Below are 16598 nucleotides of genomic sequence, written 5' to 3' on the forward strand. Positions count from 1 at the left end.
ACGTTGATATGAATGCTTTAAATTAAAGTGCAACATCTGTGCACGTTAAATACGCTGCCGCGATGCATACGCGCGCATTCTTATCGCATGGCAGTCTATGTGCGCCTTGCCGTCTTCAATACGCTACGGTACTAAATGAACGCAAATGCGACAATTGAACGCGTTATACGTATCGCCTTGCTCAATCACTGCCCCGGGGTGGGAAAACCCGCGTAGCGACACGAGTCTTGCCTTACCGACAACAAAACTAGTGTCAATCGATTGGCCTCGTCGAGAGCTACTCGGGGCACTAAGTTTCGTAAAAAGTTGAAAAATTACATGAACACGTTAAATTCACTGCGGGGGCGGGCTCGCCTTGGCAAAGAAGCTGAGGATTGACGGCTGACTGGAGGGCGTCGTCGCCGCGCGCGACTGCGGCGGACGCCCCCCGGGCTTGCGTTTGGCCGGTGGGGTGGCGCCCATCGTGTTGATCGCCGCCTGCTGCTGCTGGCGCTTGTTGACGCAAGTCTGGGCGGGCGGCGCGTTGCTGTGGGCGGACTGAAAAATAATAATTATTGACCTGATTTTTGCGGGACCCCGCCAAATGATTCATATGTCAAGGGGAAGTTGGAGAGAAAGGGAATCCTTGAAGACCATGTTCTGTGCCAGGGAAATGAAGACTCCTATTGTCGAAGATTACCATGTCGGGTGTCACTACACATGTAAGATGACGCTGTGATGCTGTGTCCTCAGTCTACCAATTAGACAACCCATGCAACGAACCCGTAATTGGCCCTGCTTGGCCTGAAGCAGATTCAGATGTCTTGCGAGGCCAGAATAATACCGTTTGGTTGCATCTCAGCATGGCAGCTAGCCATTGGAAAACCACCTGTACCATGAGGGCCCCGTGCTGGCTTGGCTCAGATGTGCCAGTGGAAAGGAGTTGCAGTATTGTGGGCCTCTTTGTGAAGTTCGTGGTGTGCTCGAAAGCCTCGGTGCAGCACAGAGAAATGTGACAAAAGTCCACTGGATTACCAACTTGAGACAATCATTTGAATGGAGAGTTATTAAAGTCACGAATATCTGATATGTAACCAGTGAAATTATCATCGGATTCCATATGTGCTTGCATCCATACACATAATTAAACACGTGTGTGAGAATTCTGCAACCAAAATTCCATTTATTTTAAGGACAGTATATATCGTTATCCATATATAGCATGCTTCACAGTCAAAACCAAAGCTTTAAAAACAAAAAGTAAGTTCCCATTACAAAGTGAACATATTGAACAATTATATATGGTGCATTGTACAATGTTCAAATAATTCCATTATTTTGCATTTTAAAATGTAACATACCCTATTCTTAGCTCTTTCGGTAAAGTCACGTTGAAGGGAAACAATAAATAAAATAAAATATATTATATATAAAACAATAATCATTTTATATATTTTTTTATTATTTTATTGTTTCCCTTCAACGTGACTTTACCGAAAGAGCTAAGAATATGAATTACTGCAGTCACGAAAGCTTTAAATCAAAATGTAACATACCCTCTTTCTTGAAAATAACATTAAGCAATTTTACCAATCAATTTTATTTTACCAATTAACTTTCCCATATCCATTCTATAATGCGGTGTGTGCACCTTATGCAGTGCAAATGTGCACAATAATAGACTTTTCACGTTTGCTTGAAGACGTGGAACAAACATTGTACAGCAAAGTTTAAAAACAGACGAGCTAGTTAAAAACCAGAGGTTTAGCAACCCTGTAGAGATCATTGATGGCACAATGGTTTATGGCTAAAACTGTTTTCTTTTCCAACACAAAGGATCCATTCTGAAATCTTGCTGAGAAGTGCAACTTAAATTGAAAACGATTCATCAAACACAATGCAAGTTATGTTCTCAAACTGAACACGTTCTTCCAAAACTACCTATGCCCTTACTGTGGATGCGTACACGAGAAAACTGTCACGTACACGTGGGTTCATCCTTGTCCCATTTTTACTCATTGAGATCAAAGCAGAATGATTAATAAGCAAAATTATTTAAGTACATCAATGGTAGTTGGAGGTGGCCAGTCAAATGGCTCAGAGTGCAAAGCACTGAGCCAGCACAACTGTGATGCAGTATTCACATTTGTAGACACCCATTATTAAACCGGATTCTAAGGTGTCGAGTCATCACTGACAGCACAATAAAAACCACAAAACAGAAATTTGGTTTTGCGGTTAATTTGGCTGAAATTCGTTCTTGTTTTTGCTGCTACGCAACAAACATCATGCAAATCTAGAATCATGCAACAAACAGCAGGGAAGGTGGAAAAGTGAACTTAGAGGTCACTTGAAGGGATCTCAGGAGCAGTTATTTGATATCTGCTTCTGTGGGCCGTAACCTCACGTGACAGATTGCACTGGTCTGCAAAATATATCAGTGGATTTTTCGTCTCGTAACATAATGCCGCCAGCATAACAGGAGGTAAAACTTGAGATTTTTTTGTCACAACAAAAAAAAGCCTCAGGGGGGTTTATGTTGTATCACAAGTCAATATTGCAAAATTAGGTACAATTTTTGTTTTACAAATAGGATAAGTTCACATTATTCATCAAATTATTACAACGTTCATGAATGCTACAAGCTCAGATGAGTACTAAATTCCACGTCGACGTTATGTCAGAATTTGTATGTATTCTGCAATGAGAACACCATTTCATTTAGGCGAGGGGGGGCTAAGTAAAAACTAAATGTATTGGAGGCGGTTGGGCAAAACACAAAAATGAATTCAATTAAGCGGTGGCCATCTCAGCCTCTCTTCATAAACACGGTGGCCGTGAGCTCGAGCAGAATGCATGCCAGACAAATGCAGATCACATGAGTTACTCGTTTTTGTTTTGGCGCTCAACATTTGCCTCTAGTCGCACCATAGGCTTGTTGCCATTAAGTGTAACACAACGTGTCTCCCAACTGAAAATGTGGAGCGGCTGTAATCTGCATTGGCAGCCCTGAACCAGCGGTGGAATGATGGAAGTTCCACTTTCCCTAGCCAAGTGGCCAGTCTCTCTAAATGACGACCATTGTTGATGTGGCCAAAGCCTTGTTGGTGTTTATTTAAACTCAACATTCCATCGTGTCTGCTTTACAGGACAGGAAAACCTTTCGCAGCTCTACCACTATTGAACGCGTGTTTCAGCTATACGCGGTGCACCAACTCACACAACAGCACGAGGCCAATGTTAACACATTATGCATGCATCTAGCCGTCCAGCATTTGACGTTAGTCATGTGGACGCCTACACGGTAAATCATTCACGTTCAAGTGTTATGGGTAACCGTGGGGCTGGGACTTCAGTGTGAGGGGCGAGCATTGGGCATGAGTGCAGAGGTGTGGGAAGGATTGGAGATGGGAGTTTTGTGTTGAAGTGAAATTGAAAACTAAAAAGTGTACACACACACACACAAGGAACGGAGATTGACTCAGCATCCTTGAGTACAATAACAAGGGCGTTAATCATGTATAATTATATTCTTGGTTATTTTATTGTTTCCCTTCTACGTGACTTTGCCGAAAGAACCAAGAATATGAATCCCTGCAGTCATGAAAGCTTAAAATCAAAACATGTAGAATTAGTTAAAGAGGAAGGAGGTGATCATTTTGGACCCAGGAAAGCAACTTTATTTTTCCCATAAGGTCTACTATTTTTCGAATACGGCTTTGCCCAGCACGGAATTTTCCAGGTCTGCCTGTATTGTGTTTTAGGTTGAATATAAGTCTATGCATTTTGTAATGGTTGCCAATTTTTATATAAGTTCGTACATATTTTGTAAAAGCAATTATGTTTATGCATAATACATTTTACAAAAAGATAAACGTAAAATGATTGTGCACATGTAAGAAGATTGACATGAAAATTTAAATGTGACTTAATGCTTCCCATGCAGACTTGTCACATCAAGATGACATCGACTAAGTAACTAAGCCCTGATAGATCCCACGTGGGCATGCTGAAAATGATCTTTGTCGCAAAGAGCACTCATCATTTTATTAAAAACAGTTTGTGATATTTTCACAAATCCCTTTATCATATCCCAAAGTGCATTTGTAACCGTCTTGAATACACTGCCTGCGAATTCTGCAACATTTTTAAAAAGTGAAGTGATTGCTGTTACACCTCGTTTTGCAAAAGACACCACAACATTGCAAGTAAAGTAGACAAAGCCTTGCTTCGCATAGTCTGCAAATGACATTAAGGCTGCCAAATTGCAAGTGTTGTATATCGTGAAAAGGTGTTTGTAGATTGCATCTTTGATAGACGGAATACAAGATTGACCATCAGGCTGTTCTGTCTGATCTTCATCTCCTGGGTTTGTGTTGGCACCCTCATTACCTCCTGCCTCAATATCCAGAGGAGAAATTCTTCGTCGCGCATTTGGATTGCTATTGATGAATGGGTTATCTTGTTCATCGTAGTTAGTGAATTCTTCTGCAATTTTTTCAGCGCCAGCCTTCACTGAAAAACAATTTTAAAAAAAATGAACACATTACAAACCACATCACATTGTACCTGATCCACAGTAGTTTTGGAACTCTCGCCTTTTAGGAGAAGTCTGCCCAACGTACCCCCTTGTGCCAGTCTAAATCTTCATGACCTACAATTTGGGAAACGTGACAATTAAATGATGATAATTGTGTACATTCAAAAAGCATTACATAATTTGTTTTCAAGTCTTTAAAAATAAAATGTACTGAAATGCAATACTTACTCATGGCACATATTTCCCCTGCTTTTATGCTTCTCAATATCTCGTTGTCTTCTTTTAAGCGTCGAAATTCCTCCTGCGATGATTATAAAAAAAAGAGTAAATGCTTGATTAAAATGATCACAAAACAAATCTGCAAGTTATGAGCATTTTTTCACTTGGGAAAAAAATATGTCATGGTCAAAATGTAAATGCACGAGTCCCGATGTGAAACCTGTTCGTGCTGCAACTCATGTTCACTGACAAGCATGTACACATACTCACACACACGCACTGCCAATTCCCCGCTGGAGAAACATCGTGGTATTCAATGATGAACCATTCTGTAGAGTAATGGTTTACACGTGTAATGACAGTAGAGTCTACATGCGGTGTGAATGCACTAGTGGCCACGGGAGGTAATGACAGGGGTATCAGCTGTGAGTGCGAAGGGACTGGTGGCCACGGGAGGTAATGACGGGGGTATCAGCTGTGAGTGCGACAGGACTGATGGCCAAGGGAGGTAATGACAGGGGTATCAGCTGTGAGTGTGAAGGGACTGGTGGCCACGGGAGGTAATGACGGGGGTATCAGCTGTGAGTGTGAAGGGACTGGTGGCCACGGGAGGTAATGACAGGGGTATCAGCTGTGAGTGTGAAGGGACTGGTGGCCACGGGAGGTAATGACAGGGGTATCAACTGTGAGTGTGAAGGGACTGGTGGCTATGGGAATGATCGAGAAGGGAGCGTGGTCAGGTGACGGAAGAGGACGGTGGAGTCTGCCGGAGGAGCGAGCGTCCAGAGTCAGCGAGAAGGTTCGAGAAGGGGGGGGCGTGGCCTCGTGTTGGTATCTAATGGGAGATGCGCGGGAGACTCGGGGCTGTTGCGGTGGGGGTCTCCGCCTGATGTCAAGTGAACGCGTCTTCAACAAAGTTCCATCTCAAGAGAAGTGTGTCAAGTTGTCATTACACAGGTTTGGTGATCTGGCACACCGGCATATTTCGACCACTGCACAGAACATGACAGTGGACTGCGTTATGAATTTGACAACCTGAGTTCGGTTCGTGACCACGGCTAACTTCAGTGGTGAGTGATATCTGAACCAGGGGGCCGTCCATAAATGACGTCACGCGATTTTGGGCGATTTCTCCCCCCACCCCCCCCTCATCACACGGCGTCACAAAAAGTCAGACCCTCAAATATGACGTCACAAAGCTCTGCCCCCCCCCCCAAAAAAAATAAACCATGCTTCAAATCGCTTTAAACTATTGTCATTGTAGTGCGTAATTAATGTGGTGCTGCACTCTGATATTGTCGGAGAAAACATTTATTAAAAAGTCTATTTAATTAAGTAGAACGTGTTGCCTATATTTATTTAAAGTTGCGCATTTTGATGTGACGTCACATTTCTCAAACCCCCCCCCCCCCCCCTCGTCACACATCGTCACAAATGTCTGACCCCACCCCCCCCCCCTAGGTGCGTGACGTCATTTATGGACGGCCCCCAGTCCCACCAACCCACAATGACCATCGTGATGAGGGATGATCAAACAACCCCACAGATGAACAAGGTGTTGGAAGGCATTAGTTTAACAGTGGACTGACAAAACTCTGCGAATTATTATATTGATGATGATTATATCGGTTGCGAAAGCCTACGTGTTAAACTAACGTTCCCGTGTTTTAGAATTGTGTAGTCCACATAAAAGTGTTCTTTGTTCCGTGCCCATAATTCGGCATGGAATGTGGGGAAACAGCGTTGATGTGCTTGCACATCTACAGACGACGTTTTTTTTTAAAATAAATCGCGACGTTTCGGGCGCAACACAAGCGTCCATCATCAGGTGGGAAAGCATGGGTCTGCTGCTGAGGCAGACTGTTTTAAAAGGTTTGAAATGAGTGTAGCCCTAGGTGACTTTACCGAAAGAACCAAAGAGTATGGATTCCTGCAGTCACGAAAGCTTCAAATCAGGAGCAATTGTATATACAGTACTTCATATTAAATACAGTACAATGCTTTATGGTAACAGAAAAAAAAAACATTTTAAGAGCACATACCTCATAGGTTAATTCACCTCCATGTCTATAAGTTTCTGTAAATTAAAAAGAAAGCGTAATATTTAGAGGGTATATATTATATTGTAACACATACTGGCATACTGTCGTTCCTATTTGGAGTTCAGCACCCGAGTTCCTACTCGCTGCACTTGGTAGACTCAACTTCTGTGGTTACTGCCATGATTACTGTTCCCATGAACTTCACTCGGTGATTCCTCCACCCATGCTAATGCAGGGGTGTTGCGGGAAGGGGACACACGGCCACGTAGCGGTGGCCGCAAACACGTCCGCTACAGCCCCGGCCCTCAGTAGTGTATGGGTATAGCCAGAGAGCTCGGGGCAGTGTGTTGGGGCCAAGAGTGAAGAACCAGTGAAGAAGGAAGGCCGGCTAGGATAGACCCTGGGACTACCCTGACCGCTGCCCTTTGCAGGGCCGGCAGGGCAAGCCGGTGGTGCGGCCCCAGAGCCTCAGAGCCGAAGTCCTTTTAAGGGTCGGTCTGTCTGGTGGGGTGCCGTGACCTGTGCCATGACCAGGGCCAGGTCAGATAGCCTCCTCTAGCGCCTGTAGCTGGAGGAACTGGAAGCACAGGAGTTAGGCTTGATAGCCTAGGGGGTGTCCCAGTGTGTGTACGGGTGAAGGGGTCGTTACCCCTTCTCAGTGTAAACCTGCCAAGCTTTGAATAAATAGTGCTGCCTCTACTCCACCGTCTTCGTGTCCCGTGAACCCACTACACTAATGAGGACTCGGTCGACCAGCACTGACTGTTTCATCTCATCCACCACACCGTTTTGTTCAACCACCACACCGCAGGTCAGAGCAAACACACTCGCCCACCTACTCAGTCACAAATTCACTCACCCACTCGCTCACCACACTGCAGGCCAAATAATTCAATTCCTTCTTCTCTCATATTCAGAACCTACGTTCCAACCTCATATTGATCACATCTCAAAAGAAAATCTAATTTAAAAAAAGTAGGGTTCTTATTCAGAAACGAACTTTGTATTCCCGTTCAATTGCTCCTGCTAATTGTTGAAACTACCATTCTACCACTTTTTGACTGCTGTGACACCGCTTACAGACCAGCTACTAATGAATCATTAAACAAAATATTCCCATAATAATAAGTTTTAGCCCTTTTTTCTGGCAACAAAACAGAAACCTTTTTACAAGGAATCATGTTTGTATTAACCACAATACCTGCAGTCAGAATGCAAACAAAAAACACACTGATAATGTATGCATTGTCCTTGAAATTGATTGGTTCACACCTGAGACAGCTTTCCTTAGAGCCTGGTCTCATGGTGTTCGACCAGATGACGCCAAAAGGCGACTATTCCCGCTTTATCATTCTGCTGTTCGATTTGCACTGGATGTACCATACAGGACCCACAATTGTGCCTTCTCCTTAAAATCACATCTCACATCACTTGAATCAAGAAGACATCTACATTGGGCCCTGTTCATACACAAAATCCTCATTGGCAAATCTGCGCTAAACTTATCTAATTAATTATCCTTACCAATCCCAAGAACCCTACAACATCCATCTACTTGCCTTTTAACTATCGCAAGAACAAGACTTAAAATGGGAGACAAGGGCTTTGCCGATGCAGCACCAACTATTTGGAACCTTTTTTATCCCTTAATATTGTAAATCTTATTCTTGGTTCTTTCGGTAAAGTCACATACAAGGGAAACAATAAAACAATGATAAAAATACAACATAAAATTCTCACGACGTTTCGACTGCAACACAAGCAATCATCATCAGGTGTGAAAACCACAGCAAGAAACCTTTTTAAAATTTTCCTGCTGTGGTTTTCACACCTGATGATGATTGCTTGTGTTGCAGTCGAAACGTCGTGATAATTTTATTGTTTTATATTTTTATTATTTCATTGTTTCCCTTCTACGTGACTTTACCAACAGAACCAAGAATATGAATCCCTGCAGTCACGAAAGCTTTCAATCAAAATTGTAAATCTTCCTTTAAAAAAAAGTATCCTGAAGCAGAAGATTTTTGCTGGATACAACCAAATTTGCAAATGTCATTTGCAACTTTGATCGTGACCTGTGTATCGACTGTGTCTTAGTGTGGTCTGGGACTGTTTTGCTGTTGTTTTGCTGCTTTGCTTAAGCTTGAATTTAGTGTTGAAAAATCGGACATATACGTCATGTAATTGTATTTATTTATATTTAGTAACTTGCTCACGTTTTTCTCTATTTTTGCACTCCTATCAGGTTTTCTTTTAGCCCATCAGACTCCTCTAGTCTAAATACACATTAGGATTCTGAACTTTTGAATTCCCTCCCATCGTTTCTTTTTAGCAATTTATTATAACCTTGCTTCATAAAAAAAATTGTATTGCTTTAACTCGTATCTATTACGTTACTAGCATTGTATGTTGTTGGCCGCTTAGTATTTTGGGTCATTGGGTCTGTGTTCAGCAACCCATGATTAAACATGAACTCCTCATAACTCGCAACAAACATACAAGGTAAACATCAATATTACAGCAGACCACTTGCCGATACAACCAACCAACACAGCAACAAGCCTGTAAATCACAGACACCAGGTTACATTTCTCAGAACATATCTGAAATCACAAAAACCACATACTACCATCTGCACAACATCAAACGGATAGCCCCATACATCTCCATTAAGAACAGGTCATCTCTCATACATGCATTCATAACATCTCGGTTAGATTACAGCAACTTACGAATTTGCGGAATACCTTAAACACGACTACAATGCCTTAAAATCGTCCAGAATAATCCCACATCACACAAACTCAAAAAACACCTACATTGTTTATCAATCAAATTCAGAATACACTTCAAAAGCATCTTATTAACATTAACACAATACACATCCAAGCTCCACATTCCATCAGAAACCTCAAACAGATCGAGCAAAACAACAGATCATTCCTCAAACCAAACACTCCTCCAATCACCAACAAGCAACACACAAACCACGTGGTTGGACAGATCTTCTCAATTGCAGCACCACAACCTCTGGACCAACCTCCCCAAAGCAATCCGCACACTCGACTCCATCAATACCAATACAATACCCGCCATTCGCCACGAAGTTACGTTGACGTCACCGTGGCCCCTGTGCCAGGCTAGGTGCAATGAGGCCACGACTCCATCAACACTACATTCACAGTCACAACTCAACAATACACCTGGTCGCACTTGCATACAACTACCTCATCCACAACTGGATTTTATCTCCATATATATAAAAAAGGCAAAGTTGTGATTATGTGCGTCTGTTCAAAATGTTTAGCGTACTTCCCGACATGCAACAAACTTGAAATTTGCCATGTGAGTACCTTCCAGACTGTACACCAAGCAAAAATTATGAAAATACACTTTTTTTGGGGGGGGGGGGGGGGGGGGGAGCTCAATAATGCATTTATTTTTTGCACGGCAAGTGAGCTGTGACGTCAAAACTGTCACGTGACCCGCGCACGTGGAAGCGTAACGCATTGTAGTGTAGTGGTTAGCGCGCCGCGCTACGAACCCGGCGACCCGAGTTCGATTCCCGCTCACGACTCCGCCTCAAACGAGTAACTGGTGTGGTGTGTTAACATCGCCACTGGGGAGACAAAGGCGGCTGGGTGTGGTGAATCCAAGTCCCAGGCGAAGCCGAGTAGTACAGCTAGTTTATTATATTTTAAACAACTGTAGATAGTATGTGATTATATATATTTTCATTGTTTACAATTTAGTAATTTTACGTTGAGTGTTAATGTGATAATGGCGCTTTGAGTGGTAGATTTGTGCCAGAAAAGCACCACGTGTGTGAACAAAAGTAAAATGAACTTGACAATTTGTCGATGTCTCTTAGGAAGCATCGCCATTACAAACCTGTTGATGTTTTCTCCGGGAATTCATTTTTCGACAGGCCCATCTAAAATAAATTAAACGTAACATTTCACTTTCATCCATTTACTTTTGCTTAACTTAAGTGCAATAGCAAATATAAAAATATTATACACCGCTTTCACTGTTACTCGCGATGAAGAATATTAATTGAACCATACATTACTCAATTATTTATTGAGTAGGTGAACTGGCACTGGGTGTATATTATTTGTCAGTACCATATATCGGAAGTTATGCTGTATATGTGTGTTGTGAACTTCTTTCGCACCGTACATAGCCATCAGTACTAATCCGAGTTGCTGTACCACCCATGGCCATGGCTTCGTGATACATCCGCTTCCAAAACAGTTAAGACATTTGTCGATAACACTGCCTTTTAAAGAAAAAAGTATATAGGTGACGTTTCGGGCAATGACCCTTCATAGCCCATTTGATCTGGATGTTCGTAGCCCCTCCCCCTTCTTAGGATTGTTTCTGTTAACGGAGAGGCTCTGTCAATAACATGGGAAACAATATTAATACAGTATAATGAAATATTCTTACTTTACTTTCAAACAACTGTACTTGTTATTTGAGAGCTTTATAAGCGTTTCTAGACTAAGTTTGTCACGATTTGTCTTCAAATGAAAACTTATATCATCATATGTAAGTTATGGATCTTTCCGAATATTAATCAGTGTTATGACTTACATTTTACTCCGTAGGGAGGCCAGATTGCTGAGAAGTCTTTGTAGGGGAAACCCCTCTGATGTGTTGCAGGTATTAATCTGTGATTATTTTAGTTTTTGTTTAATTAATGAATTAGTTAATTGTAATTAATACAGTTTAACACGTAGGCTTTCGCGACCAATATTATTCATAATAAAGGTTTTTGGGTTAGATCGCGTTTATTTATAAATGTGTCATAACCCTCCACCACCCGACACGGCCAATCAGCAAAAAAAGTGTCACGTTGACAAAAGACAAATAATTCACTACTTTAGCCCACCGGTGTGTTGAAGAGTGAATCCACATTTACACTTTGAGTACGACGTTTCGCTGGTAAATACATCCAGCATCATCGGGCAATTCGCAGTCACAGTACTTCGGCAAATGCAGCATCAGAGGCCGGGGCTCAGTGCGGTGCCAGTGGTCGGTAGGCTAGGACCATGAGGTTCCCTCAGCCCGACGTCCTTCTCAGGGCCGGGTCTGGACGGGCCAGTGGTCAGAGACCCACCGGTGCCAGCGGTGGGTCAGCCTCCCCTAGGTCCAGCCAGCCGGAGGGCTATAGTAGTAGTAGTCAGGCCAGTGGCTAGGGTACGATAGCCCGGAGGCTGTACCTCCACAGGTTGTGGGTAGAAGGGGCCATTACCCCTTCGTGTTAAGGACCTAGTGTGTTGCTGTTAGAGTTATAAAATAAACGTGTTGCTTCCTACAACGACTCCTTCTCCATACACGACTACTACACTTGCAAGAGAGAGAGAAGCCAGACTGCTGTGAGGTTTTAGTCAGGGAAACGTCTGTTGTGTTGCAGATTACTAGGGTGCACAATATAATAATGCAATTCAAACATTACCATAAATTCTAGATTTGAAGCTTTCGTGACTGCAAGGATTCATACTCTTTGGTTTTATTCGGTAAAGTCACGTAGCTTTGATGTGGTCTCTCTGTTCACCAAGGTCCCAGTACCTGATACCATCACAATAATCGAAGATTTGGTCCAACATGGACTTGACCCCGATGTACCGGCGTTGGTTAAGCACTGCCTCACCAACACCTACTTTACTTGGAATGGCACCTTCTACAAACAAAATGAGGGTACCCCCATGGGTTCCCCATTTTTCACCAGTGATAGCCAATGTTTGCATGGAGAAATTTGAATCAGACGCCATCCAGACATCCACCCTCAGCCCTTCCCTGTGGAAGAGATATGTGGATGACACGTTCATCATTTGGCCACATGGCCTCCAGGCTTTGAACCTTTTCCTGGACCACATCAATTCCAGACACTCTTCCATCAAATTCACCATGGAAGTGGAGAAAGATAGCAAGCTACCATTCTTGGATGTCCTGTTTGAGAGAAGGCCTGATAGCTCTTTGGGACATTCTGTTTACAGGAAGCCCACCCACACAGACTTCTACTTGAAACCTGATTCCCACCACCACCCGACTCAGAAGAATTCTCTCATCAAAACGTTAATCCATAGGGCACATTGCATTTCTGACAAACACCACCTGACCAGTGAATAAAAACATGTACATTTGGCCCTCAAGATGAACGGTTACTCTGACCGTACCATCCGCCAAGCTGTTTCTCCCACCATACAGAAACAACCACTTGACACTCCGATCAAAATCATCACGTTACCATACATAGCAGGCGTTACTAAAAATATTTCCAAAATTCTAAACAAACACAAGATCCAGGTCCGGTTCAATACAGTGCACAAAATTCGTGATCTGATCCCATCCGTGAACGATGTTATTCCTGACTTACAGCACCTCGGTGTTTACAAATTGAGTTGTACCTGCGGGGACTGCTATATCGGGGAGACGAAGCGACATATCTCTGACCGAATTCGCGAGCACAAATCAGATTTTAAACACGGCAGAACGAATTCTTCTGCCGTGGCTGATCATTGTTACAACGCTGTGGGTGATCATGATATTGTTTTCTCCGATACCAAGGTGCTCTGAAAACCTACCGGTTATTATCAGAGATTTGTCCACGAGGCCATCCAGATTAACAAACACAGACACAACTTCAACCGAGAAGATGGTTTCAAATTGAGTAACCACTGGAAAGACGTTATAAATCAAGTCAAACATTAGCTGCCCCTTTTAATTGTACAGCCATTTCCATCTCCCAGTGGTTGTATGTCAAACTTTAGCTACCTTATAACTATACAGCCATTTCTAATGCTTTCCAAAAAATGAAGCTGTACTGGCACCCTTGCAGCGCGCTTTCTTCCATTGCTGCAATTGTTGCACCACCGCTCTCCCGAGCCCCCTGTGGCGTGACAAGGAGCGGTTTGGCTCAGCCCCCCCCCCACCCACATCCCGGTCTGACTCCTCCCCCCTCCCTTGACCTGTATATAGACCCGGTCTCTGAGCTGTCTACTTGACACTGATGTTCCGCCACGTCTGTTCCACCTGATGAAGGAGACTTGTGTTGCCTCCGAAACGTCGTGATTTAATTTTTTTCTTTTATTTTGTTTTATTTTATCTACGTGACTTTACCGAATGAAACCAAAGAGTATTACCATCAATGTTACAATGTTCGCATGAATAATACATCACAGTCCTCGACGCGAAGTTATCAAGAACATTAACAAGAACATTAATGGGAGTTTGTACGCCGGATGTGGACAAGGATCGATCACATGGCTTAAATTACCGGTGCATAAAAAGTGACATTTTTTTATGTGATCTAACCAAAGTGTTTTATGCAATACAATGAATAAATAAAAAGCATTAGATGTCCTCTAAGCATGTTGGATTGAGGCACTCAGCGTCTGGGTAGTGTGAATAGGTTTTCAAATGAAAGTGCAAGAAAATTCTGTACCACATTGTGTGAACTTTATCTTTTAATTGTTAATGTTCAATATAATTGAAGTACTAAACTAAAAAAAGTCGTGTGTATGGCCACATATCCCCTTCTATTATCGCCAAACTGAATATCGATTTAAAAGTAACGCACATTTTTTGACGTTTTCTCGTTGCTTGCAAGCTGAGAGTGCTTTCGGCGTTGAAGAAAAAGAGCGTGGTGAACGTGCAGAGGTGCAGGTGCTTTTATAGCTCGTTCAGCCTTGGGAATTTCCATCTGTCTCAAAATGAAACTAATGCTATGGTCTCGGACTTCCACTTTTTTAGTCGTGGGGTATGTTATTGAGCTAGATCACTGAAACCACACTCGTCGTCAGTCGCAAAGCTGCAACAGGTTGTCACAATCAGAAATATTTGCAACATTGTTACATCACGTGTCCTCTATCATTTCTATGCCTTCTTTAAACGACTTCCATTTTATCATGGGACTCCCTCCGACCCCGCCATCCACTGATATTCCCCCCACATTAGGCCTCTGGAACTCTCGTTCCGTGTGCAATAAATCTGCCTCCACCTTGGACGCTTTTCTCTCCCTTAAATTCACCGCCCTCGCTATCACAGAAACCTGGATCGGCCCCTTTAACACCGCCGCCCTTTCATCCCCCGCCTCCTCCTCCTTTTCCCACACCCATCGTCGGGTGGGCAAAGGTGGAGGCATAGGCTTGCTCAATCCTCCATCCTGGAACCCTGCGCCTACACTCCCCTCCACCCCATCCTTCCCCTCCTTAGAACACCAACTATCCTCCTTCTACTCCCCCCACTGTATCACCTTCCTCATCTATCATTCCTTTCAGTCCCTCTATCATCTTCCTCGACCATGTAGACTGTCTTCGTTCCACTGTCCTCCCTCTCCCGCACCCTTTCATTCTTCTAGGTGACTGCACTCTGGATCTTAGGCTTCCCTCCAATGCCTCGACCCTCCTTCCCCTCACTAACTCCTTCAACCTTCGGCTCCTTCCCTCGCCCTCTACTCCTCGGGCAGCACCCTCAACATCATCTTTATATCAGATTGTGAGGCTTCCCCCATTGTAACCGACCCCCGCCCTCCATCGGACCACTTCCTCCTCTCCCTAACCATCACCTTACCCAGCCCACCCCTTCCCAGCCTCATCCTACCCCACCACTTTATTTCCCGCAATCTCCGCTCACTAGAGACTCCGCATCCCTGATCTCTCAGATCTCCTCTTCTCTCCCTTCCTTGCCCTCTTTTTCCTCCCTCCACGAACAGACGCTGCCTCTGCCATCTTACACTCCACCATCAGCACATCACTCAGCCTCCGTGCTTCCCTGCGCTCCCGCTCCCACCATCCAAAGCCCCCCCCCCCCCAGCCCTGGCTAACCCCCTCCATCCAATCGAGCCGTCGCTCTCTGCGCAATTCAGAGCGTACACGGAGAGCTCATCCCTCCCCCTCTCTCCCCTCTCCAGTTACCTCTCCCTACTCTGGCCATTTCTATCATCGCTCGAAGTAGCTCCTCACCGTGCCCCCCCCCCCCCCCGCCGTCTCCTTGTGCACAATCCACCATTTCCGCTCCTTTTCGCTACTTGCCCCCTTGCACTGGAACAACACACATTAATCAGCGAAAAGCACCCTCCGCCTGTCGAGTTTACGCTCCTCCCTCAAGACCCCCCACCTCTTCTCCCTGGCCCATCCTTCCCTCCATCCCTCGACACCCCCGTAATTCCGGTACCTACTAACCACCCTCCCTATACCCCATCCCTATTCACCATATCACTTTTAGTTACCCTAATTGTACCAATCATAAGCCTTGTAAAACGCCTTGGCTATAAATATGAGATAAGTTGAAAATTAAGGATAGGTTTTACCCTTTCTGGCAATATTACAGGTGTTAAGATTTCCAAACACCAAATAGATACCTTTTGCAAAGAATCAGGTCTGCATGTTTCATGCTTTAATACTTGTGTAGTGATTGTCCCACACAATCCCTCGGATAGAGTAATCAAGAAGGCTGGAGCAAACACTCCACGCTCTGATTAGCATAAATTCGGATAATTAAGCAATTTTTTTATTTTTATCTAAATTTTATTACTTTTTACTAATTTTTCACAACCCGGCATAAACAACAAGTGCCATAAGTGACCAGTGCAAGACTGGGCAGTGAACCTGAGTAAATTGCTTGGAGGGCAGGCACTATTGGTGTATCAACGGCTAAGTAGTGTAGATGCAGTGTAGTGGTTTATGACAAAGTGAAGCAGCCCTGATGGCAAGGTATTACTTGAATGAAGGTTTCTGCAAAATGTATAGGTCTGCAAAACCAGAGAGAGGTGAGAAATTTGGTCAATTCATCATGCTAACACGACACTA

General features: G+C 43.7%; 1 long non-coding RNA gene across 1 annotated transcript; it reads right to left on the bottom strand.

Annotated features, from left to right (window-relative positions):
• Positions 1-1142: 1142 nt before the first annotated feature.
• LOC116944471 (uncharacterized) lies at positions 1143-14964 on the bottom strand. The gene is made up of 5 exons (XR_004403103.2): positions 14369-14964; positions 10672-10714; positions 6781-6815; positions 4748-4820; positions 1143-4494 (listed from the first exon to the last, which is right to left on the bottom strand). It is a non-coding gene; the product is annotated as an uncharacterized LOC116944471 (long non-coding RNA).
• Positions 14965-16598: the final 1634 nt, after the last annotated feature.

The sequence above is a fragment of the Petromyzon marinus genome, chromosome 21 (genome assembly GCF_048934315.1).
Source record: "Petromyzon marinus isolate PM22_M1 ecotype Great Lakes invasive population chromosome 21, UKy_Petmar_22M1.pri1.0, whole genome shotgun sequence".
Lineage (NCBI taxonomy): Eukaryota > Metazoa > Chordata > Hyperoartia > Petromyzontiformes > Petromyzontidae > Petromyzon > Petromyzon marinus.